Source organism: Embiotoca jacksoni, unplaced genomic scaffold (assembly GCF_022577435.1).
Source record: "Embiotoca jacksoni isolate LCO1_2020_lvr unplaced genomic scaffold, fEmbJac1.0.p SCAF_5, whole genome shotgun sequence".
Classification (NCBI taxonomy): domain Eukaryota; kingdom Metazoa; phylum Chordata; class Actinopteri; family Embiotocidae; genus Embiotoca; species Embiotoca jacksoni.
In genome coordinates this window covers 4851183-4873066 of record NW_027185403.1, presented here as the reverse complement: position 1 = coordinate 4873066, position 21884 = coordinate 4851183, and the positions used below count along the sequence as shown (strand labels likewise).

The window sequence follows — 21884 nt, the reverse complement described above, 5'->3', positions numbered from 1 at the left end:
TAACGCTTCAAAGTTTCCCTCTCAGAAAAGATAAAAAAAAAAAAACATTAAAATAAGCTATGCAAAAAGTTAGCAGCCAAAACATGTACCTTGATTTCTTTAAAGATACATTTTCATGTCATTAACATTTGAATTATAGATATACATTTTCTATATTTTCAAAGGCTTCATTCCTTCTCTGAAATGTTGGCTGATTTTAGTATGAAGCCCACTTGATTTTGTACAGCTGAAGCCTTTGGGCTTTGAGGCACAAATAGATAAAAGACAGAAAGAGAACAAAAACAAGAAAGCACTCAGGCCACGTCTTTCTTAATTCTGTATTTTCAAAGCCAACATCGTTGTGTACTGAGAAAAGGAGTAATTTGGGCTAATGGTAAAGCTAGGTGAAATATTAAATGACTGATGCCTGCACACTGACTCCAAACCACAAATGTATTTGAACAGGCAGCATTTCAAACTCAATTAGGTGGTCGGTATGACGAACATAAACGAAAAGCAAGGTGAAAGGTCATGAGGTCATCAAAATAAGTAGGTTTATCTTCCCCTTTGAGGCCGTGTGAGTCAGGAACAACATTCATTTGAAACTCACTGGTTGGACTTATACAGCGGTAAAGGTTACGGGGTCACGATAAACCTCTAAGATTCTTCCTCTTGAGGGTGTTAACGTGCAGAGCAAATTTCATCCAAGTCCAACCTTGGTTGGTTTAAGACAAACAGACGGATCGAGGCAATCAGACAACAACCGACCTGACAGACGTGAACAGACAAACAAAGCACTAAACATGCTTTGCTGAATGAGTGATGTAGTCCACCGATATCTAGTAGTTATGGTTGACTGTGCTTTACTTGAAATCACTGGTGTCGATTGAATTAGACTAACTGAACAGATAATGAATGTCTGACTTTTAACAGGACAGGAATTTGTATCATGCACTCACAACAATTAATAAGCCATTTTACTTTGCAGCTAGTCATTAGGATTTGTTTCAAACACGGATTAAATACCAAAAAAAAGGCACCAATAAGGAGAGCCCTGGACAAAATGTATTATTTAACCTACACCGCATCGACATGTGCAAGGTTAGTCCATCCACTTCACAGTAACTGAAGTGGTACATGTGAGAAGCGGGGTAATAGACAAGCTGTCATCAAATGTGGCCTCAGTGACATGAGGGTTAACCTTGTCTTGCTTTAGATTAGTTCCACAGCCTCAGTTTGCTCTTTGTCTCATTTTCAGACAATAAGATTGGGCGGAGATATTGTGGATCACATGCACTCCCCGTACACTCAAACATCCAACACAAATACAAAGGTATTTATGTGCATTCCCACTAGAACACACGTGCGCACACACCCTCATAGATGCACACAAACTGCCTGTTGTGATGAGCCTCGAGGCAATACAATAAGAGTGAGGGGTGAGGTCACTGTCATTATTAGACTTTTCAGACTACTCGCTGGGTAAACAGACTGGGAGATCCACCATCCCGCCTCCTCAATTCTCACCGAACTGCCTCCTGGGAATGACAGTGAGAAAACCAAACTATCACATAGCCTGTTTCTCCACTGATAGCGCCACTGAGATCCACATGCTCTTGTCACTGTGATCTCAGCCTCACTAATGGTGAAAAAGGAAAGTGAACAGTGAGGAAGGTGGACAGTGATGCAAGCGAAGAAACAAATACAGTCCCATCGAGCCATGGGAAGGTCTCTGTCACTTATTGTGGTTTATGAAAGTTGCTTGAGGTTTGAGTGATATTATTGGGTAATCATTTGGCTTAAACACTGATTATAGTAACCACAGTGCCCACGAAATAGTGGCTCAAGAAAACTGCAATGGTGTTTCAGGGATTGCTGTTGACAGGATCAGAGTGATGCCATGGGACTACCGAATATTGTTCAGAGAAACAGACACACATACAGTAAACACAGCAGCTGAAGCATATTTGTTGTTTCAGTTTTCACACTGAACAAAATAATTTTTTAGTATATGCATATATACTAATACTACTACCCTTCTTTGCTCTGATATGCTAGTGTCTACAGAATCCAGCTCCAATTTTTTGAGGGATATCATTAGTAAAATTACCACAAAAACAACGCTGCTATTTTCAGGCGACAAAACAAAGCAACACACGGCATCTACTAAAAACGCATTCTAAGTGGATCAGCAGAGAAACAGAGGGGGTTGCATATTCCAGAAATGGCTGCAAGGAAGACCTGCTAGTATCTTTATTATCAAACAAGATAAATAACTGCAGGGGTGGAGTGACGTATGGGGGACAAGAGAGAGTTCAGGAAACACAAAAGCCATCTGAAAGACAGGACTAACTTGTGGAAATAAAAACTAAAAAAGTGTGGTCAACATAATTTATTGATATGAGCTCAGTAATACTGGTCATTGACAGCACCACTCATTCCCAAGAACAGAAGACAGACGGAACATAAGTCATTAATATGTCATGTCTGTTTCCTTCAAATAAACTGCCAGGGGATAAAACAAAACAAAAAATACTGTGTAGCTCTCAATACCAAATCAAGCGCTATAATGTGAATATGTCAACCCACTATTCAGTAATTTGTAAAAGGGGGCAATTTTCATTCTGATTTATAGACAAATAACACCAATCTTTCAGCCAGTGCTCTTGCAATGCCACCAAAGGTTACAAATGGAATTGAGATTCATTTTGAACGTTGCTGCCAACGTAGCATAAAAGATCAAGTCTTAAATAATCTACCCACTTGTGAAAACAAACACAAATGCACCATAAAACCAAAAGAGAAGGTCATTCATAAATGCATTTGTCACCTTAGAACAAAGTAAGTGTATGTTTGTGAGTGACAATGGAAGCCAGACAGACAAAACACAGAAGAGATGAATAAACAGATAGTAGAAATATGCCTACTATGTCTAAACTATTTTAGAAATCATGTTTCAAAATGATGTCATTTTATTAAAATGTGTACAGTTTGTAAAACATAATTAGTAGGACGTTCAGATACTGAACATTGTTTAGTGTACCATTTAACAGTTTGACACCCACATAAGCTTTAAAACGGGGCATTAATGTTTCAGGAATGTGGGTAACTCAGGACAAGGTCAACTGCTTCTGTCATTGGGACAAAGATTCATCACTGGGAAATGGATGAAATACCTACATTTATTTCAGTTTGCTTTACTGGGACAGAGACTACATGATTTATTGTCAACAATCTTTTATATCTTAAGTGTTGTCACTGACCCAATAAAGGAACAAGAAAACCTTATAGGCAGATCATTTGTATCAGCATCAGTTGAATACATCCATTGATTGTTTTTTTCCAATATATATTATTTATTTACAGATAAATTAAATATGTTTGGCTGAGAGGGGTGTGACCATAATAAGGTCAGCACTTACAGTGTAAAAGGTCGTCCAAGCTCTTGAGATCCTGGATGTTAAAACCTTGAAGAACCCTATGAGAAGTATTGCTCCCCTCATTATTTCCACCTCATGCCTCCTTTCCCAACCTCTTTGCATGTACAGCACAAGATGTAAAGTGAGGACGACCTTCAGGGAACTCTACACCTGACCAGATACGCATAATGTCAGCTGAAGGGCATGTTCATCACATCAGGGTAAAATTGGTTATTGATTACCACAATAATACCAAGACAATGATGGATCTTATGTCTTCATTAGCATTTTTTTGGTACAAATTAAAGTAATATTAAATACCCCACACATTTTAAAACAATATTGTTTTCCTTAAAAAAGTCACGCTCTATCTTTTTTTTTTTTTTAGCTGTCGGTGACACCTGAAAGTGAAGAGATGACGTTGGAGGCAGACTACAGTACAGCAGAGGAAAGAGACAAGAGGATAAACACAACTCTATGTGTTCCCCTTTCAGGAGGAATCAAAGCAGCTCAAGTCGCAACAGTGAAAGTGATATTGTTGCTGTGACAAAGCAGTCATATTGTGATTACCTTGGATCAGGTGATGTTAACAAAAAAAAAAAAAAAAAAACAGCGGGCGGGAGGAAGAGGCAAACGAGGACATTTAACGGACAAAGGAGTTGTTTATGAGGAAACCTCGTGGCACAGTATTAACTGTAAACATTATGGCACAGTTTCTAGTTATCAGGCCACAAGCAAATTCTACCCTTGATTTCCTTTTTTTGTGCTCTGTTAAGAAAAAAGGTTTGTTTCTGTTACTAGTTTAACTTATTTATCAATTTGTAAATATTTAAAAGCCCAAGTTAATGTTGAATCCACCATAATTACACACTTGTAGATAAAATAAATCTAGTACATCATACTAGAAAACAGAACCTCATTGGTAGACAATGCAATTCATTTTACTTAGAGGACAAAAACCCACACTATGCACAAACAATCACAGTTGTAATTTCCCATCAATATTGCAGTAATTGCATGCACATAAAAGGGTAAATCCTTTTTGCTTTTGCTCTATTTCCTGTTTTAATTTGCATTTTCCTTAAACCCTTCATGTGACATAACTGTTACCATAATGAAGGATTTGTTTGTTTGTCTGGTTAGAACTGATGACCCCCTGAAGGACAACCATAAGGTTAAAATGTGTAATGGTTAATCTGCAAATCCCTACTGCAGCAACGATCACAAACCACAGTCTTATCTATACATCAATACAATTAATATTACGGAGAGAATATTTTGTGATATGCGAAAACTTCAAGTGAAAAATATTAATATAATGTGTACAACTAAACACCACACTGATAGACAATTTGAGATACAACTGTCATATGATTTTAAACATCAATATACATGTTTTACTTATAGCACATACAAATTTTACTATATTTATTACTAGAATATTAATTATTACAGTTGCAGTACACTGCATTGAAGCATATTCATAATGTATCTATAAAAATATGTTAGAAAAAAAGCCTCTTTTTTGCAACATCAGGTCATCCAATAATCTAAAACGACAGGATCTATAATGGAAAAGAGGGGAGCACTAAAGCATTAACCTGAGAAGAATAAAAAATGTCATGAGAACTACATAATTTTTAAATTACAGCATCTCAATGAAAGTATGAGCTGGAGCCAAAGAGCAAAAATATGGCCAGACAACCAAAAAGAAAACCCATGCAGACTTTACTGTACCTCACACTCTAGAAAGTGGGCTTGTTTACAATGGGGGTCAGGTCTGTGAGACTTTATTGCTTTTGGCAGCCATCAAAGCTGTAGCCCGGTGCCAGATCTCTGGAGGAATTACAAATGGAGTCAATTACAATATATTTTGATGCATGGGAAAGTTTAGACATTGACCTGGGGTGATGACAATTCCCCGGGAAGTGCTGAGGAAATCAGTCAGGGTGATGGGCTCGTGCTATATGTGAGTCTCTGCCTACTGCAGGCAAGAAAAAAAAAGAAAAAAAAAAACACCTCAATTCACAGGGGCACAATAGTTTACCTCCTCCTTCCCGACAACCAACCACCTGAATGGTTGTCATGCACTTACCTGAAGATGGTCATTTCTGTTTGCCAAGACATACTATATTTTTCTGTGATATTGTTATGATATATTTCTAGTGTCAAGCAAACAACAGAAAATTATGAGGTAGGAGTATACAACTGGATGGTTGTGGTGCATCATTTTTTTTTAGAAACGGTAGACCGAGGAAACTAGTGTGAGATGAGTAGCCATAGACTGAGGAGCCAGGTGTGTGTTGTCTCTTGCGTGTTTGTACCAATGGCTGGATTTTTTTCAAATGAGTGAGCTGTTGTGTGAACTAAATGGCTAAACTGGAGGATATTTTTGAGTAAAATCTCAGCTCTGTACTCATCAAGCTAAATCAACGGATGCAAAGTAGTAAAAGCCACACATGCTGCAAGAACTATTTCATTAAAAAAAAAAAAAATAAAAAAAAATAAAAAAAAAATAAAAAAAAATAATAATGATTGCCAAGTGCCTAAATGTCTGATCAAAATGCATACACAATCTCCCAACTTCAACTGGAAAAGTCAAAACAGACATAATTTCAAAATAATGACAATAAAAAAATAATTGCTAAATGTTTGTGAATCCAGGTCTAAGTTCCAAGTGGGAGCGCATGTAGGTGTAAAATAATTACGCATACTCAATTCATACTTCCACCAATTCATGTATCAACCTTACTGATGAAAAGCAACATAATCAAAAGGTCACTGATGTTGTGATGTTGATAAAATAATTGCATCAGGAGTTTTGAGTGTGGCTAATTTACTTTCCAATCATTAATGAAATGGTCTAAGCTGCCATCTTTTCATGTGTAAATGGAACAGTTTCACACTCTGTGGCCTTGCATGGCGGGCTAGATTACTAAACCAGATGAGTAGGTGGAAAGGCTTAGGAATTGTTTCCCCTTTATGCTTAACTTATTGCAAAGCATTTATCTGAATTGACATATATTTTATAGCTGAGACTGGCCTCTGCATCGTGTAGTACGCAACTGCCTGATTCACATTTAATTCAATAGACAAAAGTCAGCTGAATTCGTTGTTAGATTGACTGAAGGTCGGAAGGTTGCATTAAAAAAAAATTAAAAATTAAAAAAAAAAAATCTTCTTTTAATTGTTTATGTAAGTGGAAGTGAGTGCATAGGACATCCACCAAACACTTTTTAGACAGGTCTGTTCACGTACACTCTTACCCACGGAAGCCACGAAAACAGCCTTCTGTCGTCTGCGCTGCACACAAGTGCAATGTCATCTCAAGACTCACCAAAATTGCAATGCACCAGTGCATCTTTACCGACACACCCCTTGTTACACCGTTCACCCATCTCGGCGCAGCCAGTGATATGTTGAACCACAACTCAGGGCAAGTGTGAAAAAAAGCCCCTTGTGCGATACCAAAAAGCAAATGCACTTCAATCTGCGATTGCACCAGCTTTGCACCTATATGAAAATACATCCCATCAGGTACTTGAAACCAGACTGCATTTAGAGACACAGAGATTGTGGAGGCTGGGGAAAGACATGACTTGTGTGAGTGTAGAAGACAGTAAAGATGCCCAGCGTTTTGGGGGTGTGGCGGTCATAATAGCCTGTAGAGGTTGACTCGTGTCTCTAACCTCATTCACAACTTCAAAGTTGCACCTTATTACATAGCCGAGGCTATTTCACCCGACACCTCTGAGGGACACACTTTACTTGACATTTCTAGATCCAAGAAACCCAAAACCTCACTTCACTTATTGACTGGCCTGAGACCTGCAAAATGCAGGGCAGGGAAATGGATCAATCACATTTTTACGTGGTGACTCTCTAGGACAAACTGCCTTTAAATCTACCACTGCAAAACAAGTATATATATATATATATATATATATATATATATATATATATATATATATATATATATATATATATATATATATATATATATATTATATGAAGCAAACACAAAAACGCTGCTTTTAAATATTTAAAGATTAAGTATAAGAACATCAATTAATATGCAGCAGCTGCAAGCAGCCATTACCAGGGTGTAAACCTTAGGGTGTGCGTGCATGTCCACACACACACACACACACACACACACACACACACACACACACACACACACACACACACACACACACACAGATATATGTATCTAAGCAATCACACAGAGCAATTCTGCCTCACAGAAACATTGTGCAACATGACCAATGTAATCTAACATGCTTTTGCTTTCTGCTTCAGAACATACCTGTTAAGTATGCTTGCTCTGAACAATTTGAATGCAAACATCTTTGCCATCAGCAACTGTATTTATATGTCAAACACTGTCTCAATTCTGTAATCATAGCTGAATACGAGAGGGTTAACGATGTTCTTAGAGTGTAGTCCTAAATAAGTAGTGAAGAACATGCTTCATATGAAAAGAAACAAAAATAAAAACATATGCTGTTTTCTTATACATTCTATATACATAATATATCATGCACAAATATGTTTTTTGTTAAGTGCAGTGTTAGGTGTGCTTCATAGGATCAATATAAACATTTCTACATTCATCAGATTATAATTTGAGATTTGGAACAATATCACCTTGCGCTAGTCTAAAGAGCATATTATCTAAAGGTGATATTTATAAATTTTCATTTGAGAGTAGTCTGGAGGTGTCTGCCGCTGTTCAAAAACAAGTTTGATGAAAATTTGGGAAATGAAAATCAAAACAACCTGCTGAAAAAAGCTAAACAGAGAGTTGAGTGAAAAGTTTCTGTGGGTTGAGTGAACTCTTTTGATAGCATTTTTCACCAAGAAATATTCACCCTTAATCCATCCTGACATGGCATTGACCATGGAGGCCAGAAAAGTACAACTTATTAACACAAAAATGGTATGGTTCGACCACAAGCAGTGCAAAAGACCTCTAGCAATAGTAATGACACAGTGATTTGTAGTAACCCTGATTCCATTTAGTTATACTTCGCCACAGAGGAAGAGGTGGGAGTTACTTGAACTCTGATGGTCGTTTCAAGCCTGTATTTTAGACTCAACTCACCATGAAGCAAATATTTATGTCTTACATTAGACGCACAACTTGGTATATAATACATTCCGATTTACTACTACTTTAACTTTTAGTTTTGTCATAATTATTTGGTATTCTTAAGCACATGCTTTCTGAAAAAAGGACACTTTTTAAGCAAACTCCATTGGGCACTAATGGTGGGTTTTCATTACAGCGGTATCAAGGTCAGTTGCCTGGGAGTAAATTAAGTTGAGTGGGTTGCTTAATTGTCTCCAAAAGTCTTCATCGTTTTCAGTTTTGCTCTGTTACACATTCACCTCCAAAACATCTTGCTTTGTTTCCCCCGTCTCTCCCTCATCCTGTATCTTAGTCACTCTTAGTTCTCGTCTTTACTCTCTCTTTCCCCTTCTGTTGTCTGGCTCTCTCATATGTTCCCATTTGTAGCGCAAGAGCTCCCTCTGTGAGATATATTGTTGCCAGACAGGAAACTCTTTATATAGGCATATTTACACAAACCTTACTATAGTTAATTGATATATATATATATATATATTTTTTTTTTGAGAAAGCAGCCAAGTTTGACTCTTTTCTTTATAGTTCCTAAAGAAAGTTACTTGATAGATAAAAAAATGGCCTGTTTCAGCTAAATCAACAGTTATGTTTTGTTGAGCAATATTGTTCTTGTGATGAGGAATATAAGATGTGGCAATGCTTATGACTGTGAATACAGTGTGGGCGTCTGAAAAATATGTATTCACTGACTGAAACTAGTGACTTAGAATTTTAGTAAAATAGAGTCCCATTAATGACAATAAATAATAAAATATTAATCTACAAGGCTAACATTCAAATTCAGTATTTATGCACTAGATGATTTATATATATATTTTTTTAAAAGGTCCTTATGAGGATTCGTTCTACCTTAAACTAATGTCATTGACCCTGCACAGACATATTTTTCAATTACCAAAAATGATGTGTATTTCCTTTGTTCAAATATGTGTCTGTTATCACTTTGACCACTGAGCATATTTCAGAAATTAGATTTCCTAATGCTTAACCGTCTGCACATGTGCTGTGGTGTATGACTCATGGGAAGAGTGTGAGGGTGGGTGATGACTCAAGTTCTGTGTTTGTTCTTTTTGTCGATGAAGCAATGTAGAGATATCTGTTCCTTCAATCACCACATGATTCAAATAAAATTGACAGCCTCAACTACTTAATACTGTTGCCTTTGCCCAGAAAAAACATAACATAGATTATTACTCAGAATTTGTCACAGAAAACATCTTGCTTCCTTTTTGCCTTTTTTGGAAGGGATTTTGTTTTGCTTTTGGTCTGCAGATAGTCTCATGTTTAACAAATACGACAACTGCAGGAAGAGAACAATTTGGGAAATGTGTTTATAAATTCAATTCAAATTATAAAAAGTATAAGTATAAATACATTATAAATTCACAAAGATTTAGATGAGAAAATCAATATTATGCATACATTTGCCCATTCATTATCAGAAAACTGGTTCTTTGCAGAGTTGAAAACTATTTTTCTGTCAGTCGCTCTAAAACTTACAAATTAACATGTGATGACTTGTTTATTTAATCAATTAAAATAAAAAAAATTAAAAAGTTGTATTTCTTAGGGGTCGTTATGTGCTAAACAATTTCTACACATACAGATGTCTTTTTTGTACTGTTTAAACAAGCAAATATAAAGCGTTCATTTCTGAGCTGAAGAGGTGCTAGTAAACATTTTTTTTAAACAATCAGACAGAGACAAGCTTCAGAACAAAACTAAGTCGCTACGCTAGGACAAATGTCACGTGAATAAGTGAAGAAAAGTCAAATTAATGTCTTCCATAACTGATAATTAATGCTATAAAAGCTACATTACCATATTGCTGATATATATATATATATATATATATATATAATTTTTTTTTTTTTTTTTTAATTTTATACACTTTATTAATCCCCGAGGGGAAATGTCTTCATATTTTAAACATCAACATAAAGTAAATTAAAGCTTTGTTAGTTTTCCTGTTTTTTTCATAACTTTTGGTTCTAGCTTAGATTTAAAGGAAAATTAAAAATGTCAGGCCAGTTTGCTGAAAATAATTTTCTTGTCATGGCCCCCAGTGGACCCGACAACGCAGGATACCAGTGGTTCAAGAAGTGTTTTCCCTTAATCACTCTGTTTTTGATTTACACCACAGATCCACGGAGACATCAATCGTTTACATTCTCTAAGAATATTATTGCACCGAGAAGTCTGGTAATCATGCCAATTGCTGCCATTGCCATCCCTGATTATTGATGAGATTTAGATGGAAATTATGTATTCACTGGAGGAGAAAAGACAGCCAGGGTCTTCTTGATTGGCTTTAAGCTGAGCAGTCATACTGAAAAGGCATCTGTCAGATGGTAGGTCACATTCCCTCAGCATACTGGTTTTATCTGTCAGTGCAGATGACTGGTTATGGTGTTTCCTTAACAACAGAAGCAGAGCAGTGGAAAGTAACTGAATGTATTAAAGTGGCTAACTGACTACAAGATGTGGAGCTAGGTACAAGGTATTTGGCAGTGGCAGCAGGAACACATTTTGAATTATTCAGTTAGAAGTACAGTCTTCAATCTAAATGCAGCAGAGTTTGAGGGATGGTGTTTAACCTAACCTTTGCAACTAATACATGAGGGTTTTAGATCACAAACACACTGACCCAACTATAAGTGCACATTTGTCTTGTAATTGAAATAATTTATACTAAATATTTGTTCTTACAAATACTACCAATTTATACCAAAATAATGATATTTAATACTTATTTTTCATTGAGGGTTTGTGCCACTTTTCACATAGTTCATGAGTCAGCATGTCAGCGCTTTGACAGCCGTTTTGTCACAGCAACACTTGCATTGAGACTCTGTTTGGAAATGTGATGTTTTCTGTGTCAAAGGCCACATTTTGAGTAGTTTCTTATGACCTATTGTTTACAGTTACTAGACATGACCAAGCAGCCTCCAATGAACACTAGTCAACGTGTGATCTTGTGAATCAAACTCAGCAACGCTTTGCTGTCTGCTTGGCGCTTAACCCATGGAAAAATATGCCAAGATGTGAATATATTGAAGTGCACAATTTTCACATTAGCTCCTTAACTCATCTTTAATATATTTATACTCTCAAAACAGCTTTTAGTAATGTCAAAACATGTGCAGTATATGTCTTAACTGCTTGTTAAAATAGATGCCTAGATAGTTTAGTTATATATACTTGTTCTACTTCTACTTGTGGTTGCGCGATGACCCACATGTAACTGCCTAAATTAGGATTCCCTGTGTCCCTATATCACGCTAATAAAGTAGATGTGGAGAGATTCATATCCCTTACGTGGTGAGAAAGGTCAGATCAATTCCTCCACCGACCACATCTGTCTTCATTTAGCAGCCACCATATAAAGAGGACATAGCATCCCTTTAGGAACACATGTTTGAATTAAGTGTACAATCATGAAGTATTTAAGCAGGGATGTGTTCAGTATTCATTTGGCTTGAACGTTGACATGTCTTTTGTTTTCTATCCACATGAGATGGGACTCGGTACGCACGATTGTCAAGCCATAAACACAACCCCTTTCCACCTCAGGCAATCCTTAAACTCATCAGCAGGGTAATGAGACTTTCGAGCTAGGAGATGAATTAACTGGCTGATTTTCTTGTTTTTACCCTCCCCTCCCCCATACAGAGTAGCTGAATATAGCATTGGGAGCGAGCGATCGAGGACTGTGATATATGTGGCATGACCAGGACACATAGCAATATAGTTGAACGGAAGAAAATCCATTGGCTTTTGCAGGAGTATCAGACAATCAGACTCTAGCATTAATCAATAAATGAAAAACAGCACGCCAGCAATGAAGGTTATAATGTAAAGCATGCATGCGCGCACACACACAAATATAAATAAAGCAAGGGAAACAAATGAGAAAATCAAAGCAAAATGTCATGCCACTAGACTAGCAAGTTGCTCTACTAAGTGCAACGGGCAGGACTGTACGCGGTAACCCAGTGAGGGACCATGGTATTGATGCTGCTCTTGTGACATCTACTAATTCATGTGGGTGAATTTACAGAGAGGGGTGGGAACATTATGGCCATACCACCCTGAAAATACGGGATCTTGTTAAATCTCAAATGTCAAGCAGGGTTGGCCCTGGTTGATATTTGGATTGGAGGCTGCCTAGGCATGTCTGATGCGGTTGAATGTTGGGTTGGTTAGGGCTTCGTAGGAATTCGGAGGGATGTATGTCCTCAAAAGAACTGACCAGCCATTATTGGTGTCTTAGTGGTGTGTGAATAAGAGGCAAATTTAAAGTGTGTTTTCCCTTAAGCTACAATAGTGCAGTCCATTTACCACATCTCACTGATAAGTGAAAAGAAGCAGCTGGTGACTCCATGTGAATTGAAGAGGACACACAGCAGTCTACAACTTCCTAAGGCCAACAGACGGAGTTGGGCTGCACTCACAAAAAATCAGGCGATGCAGGAAAAAATGTCAGTCCTCCCATTGATCTGAATGGCAGTAGTGCGTTAAGGCTGCGGGAGTGGGGACAACATGGGGGGGCTGGAAAAAAAGAAATGCAGCAGCATGAAGCAAGGGAACTTTCACCAGAATTAACTTTTGCCGAAATGCCGAATTATACTACACAAGCCATTCACGTAAGCCGACAATCATACCGGAAGACATCCATGGAAAAATGTACCTTTTTACAGTGTAGCATGTAGTAGGTGCTCGCAACACAAATGACCAAAACACGAGGGAGTGTGACATTATGTTCCCTGTGTACCTACTCAATTTGGCCTCGTGCAATAATGTAACGATAGGCGTCACATCCTGGTTATTTACTTAAAGTAGTCGCACATAGTAGCAGTGTGTAAGATGCAAGCTGGGGCATCAGACACCATGAGACAAAACCAAGTGGCTGGGATAGGGTACAGGAACATCTGTGCCAAGTATGGCTTTGAAGTCCACACCACTGAAAGTGGTTGACAACAGCAAAGCTAAAATCTGGTGGGACTTCCAGTTTCAAACTGACAAGCAGTAATCCCAGCAATCCCAGGTGACAGTAGCAGCAGGAAGGAGGATGTGAAGATTGAGAAGTACCAGGGGTTGAAGGAACAACTGAAAAATATGTGGAAATGGCAAACCTTAACCCCTAAGCAGGGAGAGTGGCTCTGGCAGATTCCAGACATATGAGGCCATCTGAGGTCCATGTCCATATGATCTTAGTCCTAAGAACAGCCAATATACTGTGCAGAACCCTCAAACACCCACACCTCTGTAATAGATATATATATATATATATATATATATATATATTTTTTTTTTAAGAGCAATAAAAAATATTGCTCTTCATTACTTATCAATGTCGGAAGATTTGGATCCACTGAAGTTAATGTGTTCGGCAGCAGGCAACAGATCCAACACGCTTAAAGTTAACAAGCTTTGTAATACAAGGAAACTTGAGTTAAGGACAGTGCTGGCTAACCCATTAATCTCAATTCATGGCACAGGTTCCAGGCTACACACACACACACAAATAACTTTTTTTTTTTAGCATTAATGATGAAACAATTCTGACAGCCAAACTGTTTCTCAGTGGATGGTGCCCCAGTGTTTTCATAAATCACAACCATGGTACACATGGATATAGTTTTACCTCAGTCTCCTTCCTACTAATATATGTCTTTGGATGTTTTAAAAACACTTTTGTTGTTCTTGTCTTTTTAACCAATCCCAGAAAATGGAATAACAAGAAGCATTTGTTAAGAGGAGCAGTTATGAGTGGACTATTCCAGGTGCTAAGTGTCAAAAGACAGTTAAAAACACATGGGACCTAGAACTGCAAAAGACATACAGTACTGGGGTGTTTGTGCTGCTATATTGTAGCCCAAGGCAGCTACATTGTGCATTTAGCCATTACTTAGGGGGGTTTGTAGCTTGCAGCCAGTCAGCCTATTGCAATAACCAACAGCTTTAGGCTTTGCTGAAAGCTGTTATTGCCCTGAATGTACAGTACTACTCCATGAATATAGGTCACCAAGAAAATGAAATTTTAACCTTCAAAGTACCAAGAACATGTCTGTAAAACATATCCTGGGGAAATCATTATTACAAAATGATTCCAGTTACTCGGGAGAGAGGTTCTTCTGGAGGCTGCTTTAAGGTGGACTTTCTCAGTTATATACTGCATTTAGACAATTTGTCGCAATGGTATCTAATTTGAACTGTGAATAGCAAATATGGTCAAAGTTGAAATATAATTAGACTTCCTTTGATCTTCTGTAATCAAAAAGGGCTCATGCTGAAGACTCATGTGTGAAAAGATCCTCTCTTCACACTATTTGGGCAGCTATTAGGTTGAGTCCTTATAAAACCATATAAGGAGGATGATGATACTTGACAGACCCTCAGTTGAAGGCTCTGAGTTGGGAACCGTATTATTAAAGGTTTCAGTCTTTTTTATATATGAAAATGTGGACAGAAGGGACAATTATCCTCTTATTACTAGAGACTCTTAAAGCTGCACTCACAAATATGTACCATTTCTCCACCATTGATGACTGCAGGTGGTCAGCCCTTCAAGGTAAAGTGGAACATGAGGAATTTATAAAACCTGACAGACAACCAGGGGATTGTCTGGCCAGAGATAGCCAATGTCAATGCTGCTTTATTTCCATAAAAGTCAAACTGTTTCTGAATACATACATTCCACCAACGAGAGTGGTCTATACTGGTGTAGTGGGCCAAAAGATAACCAGCATCTAAAGACCTCCTGAGGATCTATTCTAGATGCTTGATAATCACTGGCATGATTATATTCTGCACTTGATTAAATCAGCTCAGAAACTAGAGCTCACAGGCGGAAAGAGTAGATTATCATTGTCTAACGCAAAAAGGAAAGCTTTAAATGTACCTATAAAATGACTTGAGTCATTTTCATTTTATGGTAATGGCTTGCCTGATTAGCTACGTGGCTAACGCCAACTTTCATTGGGAAGAGGCAGGCAGTATTTAGCTGGTCATCCATGATTATGCCAGATAACTGGTGAAACAGGGTGAGCATGATCCACTATGTGATGGTGGCTCTCAATATCAGATGCTGGTTGGGGAGGCTTTCATGGAACAGATATTCTTAAGACCACAACAAGGGTCAAATAAGCTGGGAAAGACTGGGGCATATTCAAGGTTTTACAATCACAGGAGCACAGAGGCAAAATATCCCTCCTGAGGACAGACTCAGTCGTAATAAAACAATTTTGCTGCAGCGTATAAAGTTGTTCCAGATGACTTAAGTATATCAACTGTATGTGAGGAAATTGGTGTATTAAGCTGACAGTCACACTGTGCAGAACACGTCATAAACTGGTCCAAACGAAGAATGGCAGCGTCTGGCTGTAGTTCTGCAGGCATAAAACATGCTGTTTATTTGGGTATGTTTGTGTACATATGATGAAGTCAAGCGAGTAAATAGATGATTCTGTTTTCAAACATTTAAACCAAGCTGGTCAATATAATGACAGGGAGACTTATGTGGACGAATGGGGGCCCACAGTTAAATTTTAAACTATTTAAAGAGCATCGCTTGGAAAACTTTGCATCTAGATATGAAGAAAAATGGACTGGAGCAGGATAGAAAACAGCAAAATTGAGGCCTCTCCAGGTAAAAAGAAAGTGTACAGGGGAAGCTGGAAACAATAATGGGCTGACATGAAACATAATCCCCTCTGTCTGCGATTTTATTGGCAGCCCCTCCAAAGAATGGTGGCTCCCCTATTATGACTTAACACATCAAAATCGCAGCATAGCACACAGAAAAGGCCACCTGATGATAAACACAGCAGACAGCGTCAGAGGCTTTATCTCGTGGCTGCCTGCAGCTCGACACAGGTTCAATTTGGCCTGCAACAATCGATTCTGTCCCTCCTTACCTCTGCTTCAGTCAGTGGAATAAAAACAGACCTTTTCGGTAAAGAGCAAGTCTCAGCTGGTATGCCATGTCAAGGTAAGGAAGAGGAAAACTAGCAATAGCAAGACACCTGAATTGTGGTTGAATATAAAACTGATGCACATATTGTTATTGGCACATTTTTTTTGATCATGGGCACAGTAGTATATAACAAATACAAATTTTGAAAACTATATATAAGTGGAAATACACGAATGAAGAAACAGAAACGAGCAGTAGTGTGTTAAGATACTGTACGTTTCACCTGTAGAAAACACATCATAAATCAAATTAAAGCAAAAACATGCAAATGGTTATAAACATTAGCAAATTTCCAAAGAGTCATTTGTGCAAGAAAAGGTCAAATGAGTCCCCAGTTGTTCCTCTATATTCTGTAAGTACCTATTTAGATTTTGAGTCAATAATTAATTAATAAGGAAATAATTGATAACAATGATGTTAAACATGACTTTGGATTATAATACCATGCAGAGTATCTTTTTTTTTTAAGGCCAGTACCTTATTACGCGGTCCTGATAATGCTGCAGACATCAGCCACCTTCCACAAACTTTTTTGTGTAGAAAATGAAGCGCAGAAGGTTGTAAATCCACCAACACTTGCAGTATAAAGAAAAGTTGGAGATACATTTGTAATGTGCTCGCTACCTCAGTTGTGTTGGTCGCAACAATGATCATGAACAAACTAAGTGAAACATCACAGTGATGACAATTTACTGATTAGATTAATATCAAATATGTGCCATTGTGTGGATGAATTCACAGTTTACAGGTAATACTCCCCACTAAATGCCAACTGGGGGTGTAGTATGATATACCTCTCTTTCACTCTTAGTTGAAATCAAATTAATGCATATGTGTTGGTTAGCTCTTTTTGCATATGTTTTTTTTTGTATTTAAACTATGACATGCACTATTTATGGCGACAGAGTGTACTCTGCGATGAGCTGATCATTTAGGCATTGAATATACAATGTGATGCTGTTTTTACCACAGTATTATTAAAAGCAATAACCCTCCAAAACTAACAATCATTATGTGGTGTCAATTATAAAAAATAGGCTACTAATATAAAGTACAAAGGTTTTAACCACTTCAAGTATTTTGACTTTTACCCATCACGCAATACTATGAAAGAGGCATCTGATTGATCCCTAATTCATTCTGCACTAGAAAACAATCTCAAAACTTCATCTTAAGTGAGAAGAAGAACAAGAAGTTCTGCAGAAGATGGTATTTCCCCCACAGAGAGCCCTGATCTCAACTTCCATCCATGACACGGAGTCAGTCTGATAACATGAAGAGACAGAACAAGTGAGACAGCTTAAATTCACAGAGGATCTGTGGCAAGTTCTTAAAAATGCTTGAAAAAACATACTGTACCTACCAAGTGCCTTGAAAAACTGTGCACAAGTGTTGCTACTAGAGCAGGTGCTCTTGAAGGCCTGGTTGCTCACACTAAATATTGATTGGCTTTCAAAAAGTTGTGATTTTATTAACTTGATTTCCCTCTCTAAGTAAATTCCCAAATCAAAATAGTACTGCCATTTACCATCATGTGGCATGCAGAGCACAATGGTTAGGTTACATAACTATTGGGGAAACATCATTCTTTGTCTTTTTTACGCATGACTAAACATTTGAAAAATCGTTTTTATTGCAAGTGTGTGTGAACAAGCCGCCATCTTGTGGTTAATTTTGTCCTAAAAAAAAGTGACACAATGCCTCGGTCTCTCAATTTGAAGAAAGTATAATCATTTCCTGAGCTGAAAGCAGAGGGGTTGAGAATGAAATCAGATTCATTACATGGGAGGAAAACACTCTGTTATGGCAGTGTGCAATATAGAACACCCCTTTCATGACAATTATTAATACCCTGTCCCATTTATTTGCAATATACCCCCCCCTCCAATGAAAGTTGTTCCTCTGATCAGTATGCAGGCGACCTGGCTTCAAATCCTCAATTTCACATGCAAATGTGGTGCAACTGATTTAAATAATATTTGAATATGGATCACACAGTGTGACTTCATATCACAAAGCTGTAAAAAAAAAAAGAAGGTGGAAAATGCAAATCATCTACATGTAAGAGAAAGGTCATAGTCAGGACCTGTTAGATATATTTTGGAAATAAAAGGCTGGGTGCTAAATTAAACTCATTTCATAAAGCCTGAGGATAAAATTAGAGGAGATCAGTATGATTTGCATCATAAAGGCAAACAAACACAATGTGGTTTGTACTACACAAAGGAAGCACTTTCTGATGTGAAGGTGGGTTTGGCTAGTGTTTGATAAACAAAGGTACTTTTTCATCCTACACTCCAAAACACACCAAGATAAGACAAACAGGTGATGGACCAAAAAGCTTTGGCTTCAGAAACCCTTCTGCCTCATTCCCAATAACCTTTCAGAACCCCATCCCTGAGAATACTTGAGAAAAATAATGGCACTACTGTAGGTTCAATAATTATGCACGAGTTTAAAACAATATAGCTGATCTTACTTTGTAATTCAATGCATAATTTACTGAAATGACAAAAAAAAGAAACAACTTGGGCATTCTGAGAACAACCATCTGGAAGATGACAGATAAAGATAAGCATAGTCTTGACAGACCCTGAAAAAAACCTAAGAGTGCCATATAAATGTTGCAATACAGGCAGAGAATGTCTATGTAGTGCTCTGTCTCTGCTCGCTCTCGGAGGTATAAATCATGAGTGATGGTGGAATCTTCGCACATAGTGGCATGCATTAACTGAAAGGGGCACAGGGGAGCGTATTCCCCTGGGCCCAGTAAAAGTCCAATGAGCAGCACTGCCATGCTCGCTTCAAGCCATGCTTTGAAATTATATATTGACGACAGCCCATGATAAAAAATTACCCAATTTAATATCCAAAATCAATTCCCACCCTCAGTGACGCGAAGGATTGGTCGAAAGCTGGCCCGATTCTTATGATAGCGTTTCATCCACAGACACGTTTTCTCAAACAGAGGTCAACAGAGGCAGAGAATGTGGGAAAGAATGGGGAGGAAAAACAGAGGCACTTTACCGCAATGACCACCTAGACGGTAAATGATCTGTCGCCTTTCTGTGTAAATAGCATGTCTGTTATGATGTGTATTTTTCTCCATGACATGGTGTGATTTGTGTGCATGGAACAACAAGGAAAAACAGAACGAGGACTGGCACAAATAACAATAGCTCTTGGCTCCTTTCTGCTGATTTAGAAAAAATGTCACCAACTGATAATTCAAACCTGCTTAAGAGTATGATTTGAAATCAATTTTTCCTTTTATTTAATAATGGCATAAAAGACTGTTTTTTTTTTTTGTTAGGTATTAGTTGTACAGGAGGTCCCTGTTCCTAAGACTATAAATCTGTGAGAGGTGACACCTAAATGTACAGAACCACTAATACACAGACACACAGGGCCTAATATTGAAAAAAATATTGAAAAAAACCTTTATCAAATCACATTTCTACCTACATGATGGTGAGACAAGAGAATTAAGTCTTCACTTCCAAGGCAGAGAAAAGGATAACACAAATGTAGAAGTGATTTGAATATTTAACTTCTCTTACGCAGTGAATATTTGGGCTTCAGTCTAGATTTTTACCACTCACTACCTGAATGTGTTCTGACATTCATAACATCAGTCAAACTGGGGTGACCTTCTTCGTGCTTCCTGTTCCCTTTGCCTTATTTTATTTCATTAATATTACAGTTATTGCCTTTATTTAATTATATTAACACTGAGCTGTCTTGTTTTACATTTTCTAGTTTTGTGGCACTTTCTACTATATAAAAACATTCTTATAATTAAGTTATGTAAAGATAATAGTTGAATAAAACGAAAAAAAAAAACTTTTTTTTTTTTTTTTTTATCAGATGACATTTGGATGATGAGTAAGATGATTTTTTTTTTTTATATATATATATATATTTTTAATGAAGACAGGATTGGTCAGTTTAATAGTTTCTTTATTTGTTTCAGTGTTTTGCCCATTTCATGAAGTTTAATTAAATCAGACAAAACCAAACGATTCATCCTTGGATCCCCAAATAAAATGTCATATCCCATCTCTACAAGATTTGAAAAGAAATAATACAAGTGGACTCGGGACCTTGGAAGAGCACTTACAGGTTAATGCTCAAATTACTATTTAACAGTAGTATAATACCTATTTGGCGAGCTTAGCCTTCTAAATAAAGATCTCACCACTGAACCATCACTCAAGCACACCGCATAAATCCTGAATAGGGTAGGCATAGTGTACTGTAGATTATGCTCTTTCAGTCAGTCAATATCACAAATCCCTGCACTTGTTATTGTAATGTCTCAACATGGCCTTATCTAGAGGGTGCAGGGATCACCTCAGAGAAAACTCAATTTCCTGCTCATTTATACAACAATCATCATCATTATCTTACCTATAAGAATAGCCTGACAGACACGCTATCACAAGTCTCCCCTGAAAACAACTTTAAAGTTCCCTAATGTTTTGTAAACTGTCCTGTCAATGACTTCTCAGTTCTGTTGCTCAACTATTGTAATGAAAGAGCAAAGGCATCAGGTCTGCCCCACACAGCAAGATATGATTTTATCAATAAACGCCCTGAGCAAATATTAAGCAAAGTTATAATATGCAAAGCTAAAAACTAGAGAACCAAGGAACCCGGTAGCACTGTAAATATATGTTTGACTCCTACATGTTGGCAGTTCCACGCAATAAGACAATAGATAAATTAATTGAAGGGTTACTTTGGGAACAAGTATTCCCTTTTCTCACCAAGTTGTACATTCATTCCTTGTCAAATGACATGAAATTAATAAATAAAATGTCAAACTAAATGAATTACAAAAAAAAGTCCAACAGCAACTATTAACATTTCTTGAGAACAAATTATGTAATTATAATTGTTGTATTATGTTAGATAATAGAAAAATAAATTCTGGAAATACCCCTATTACTTTAATCTGGATGAGTGGATTGGTTCTATTTATAAATTGGTATAGAAAACCAGAGTTACATTTGAAATGGAGCTTTCTTGTTCACCTCAGCTCATGGAACACTCCCATCATGGGAAATGGTCCACTGTGACAGGCTGAATTTCTAGGCTGGCAAAAAGCATTATTCTCATTCCTGGTCCCATTGTCAACTCTCATTGAAATCTGCTGTCACGGACTGCAGCCTGATGCTAACCAGGGCTGCTGGCCTCCCTGCATGTGTCTATCTCTGTCTACATTCATACTGTCTGGCCAAAGTGGCGATGTAAGAAATCAGAGGTGGAGGGAAAGGGAGATAGTCAAACAGAACAAAAAGAGAAAAGAGAGAAAAAACGAAAGAGAATAGTTGTTTTGGTCTCACAATGAACTACT

The 21884-nt window shown here is 37.5% G+C and overlaps 1 protein-coding gene across 6 annotated transcripts in view; it reads right to left on the bottom strand.

The window, feature by feature from the left end:
- Positions 1-21884, bottom strand: part of diaph2 (diaphanous-related formin 2) — a 370474-nt gene that overhangs the window by 107623 nt on the left and 240967 nt on the right. The window lies entirely within an intron of this gene.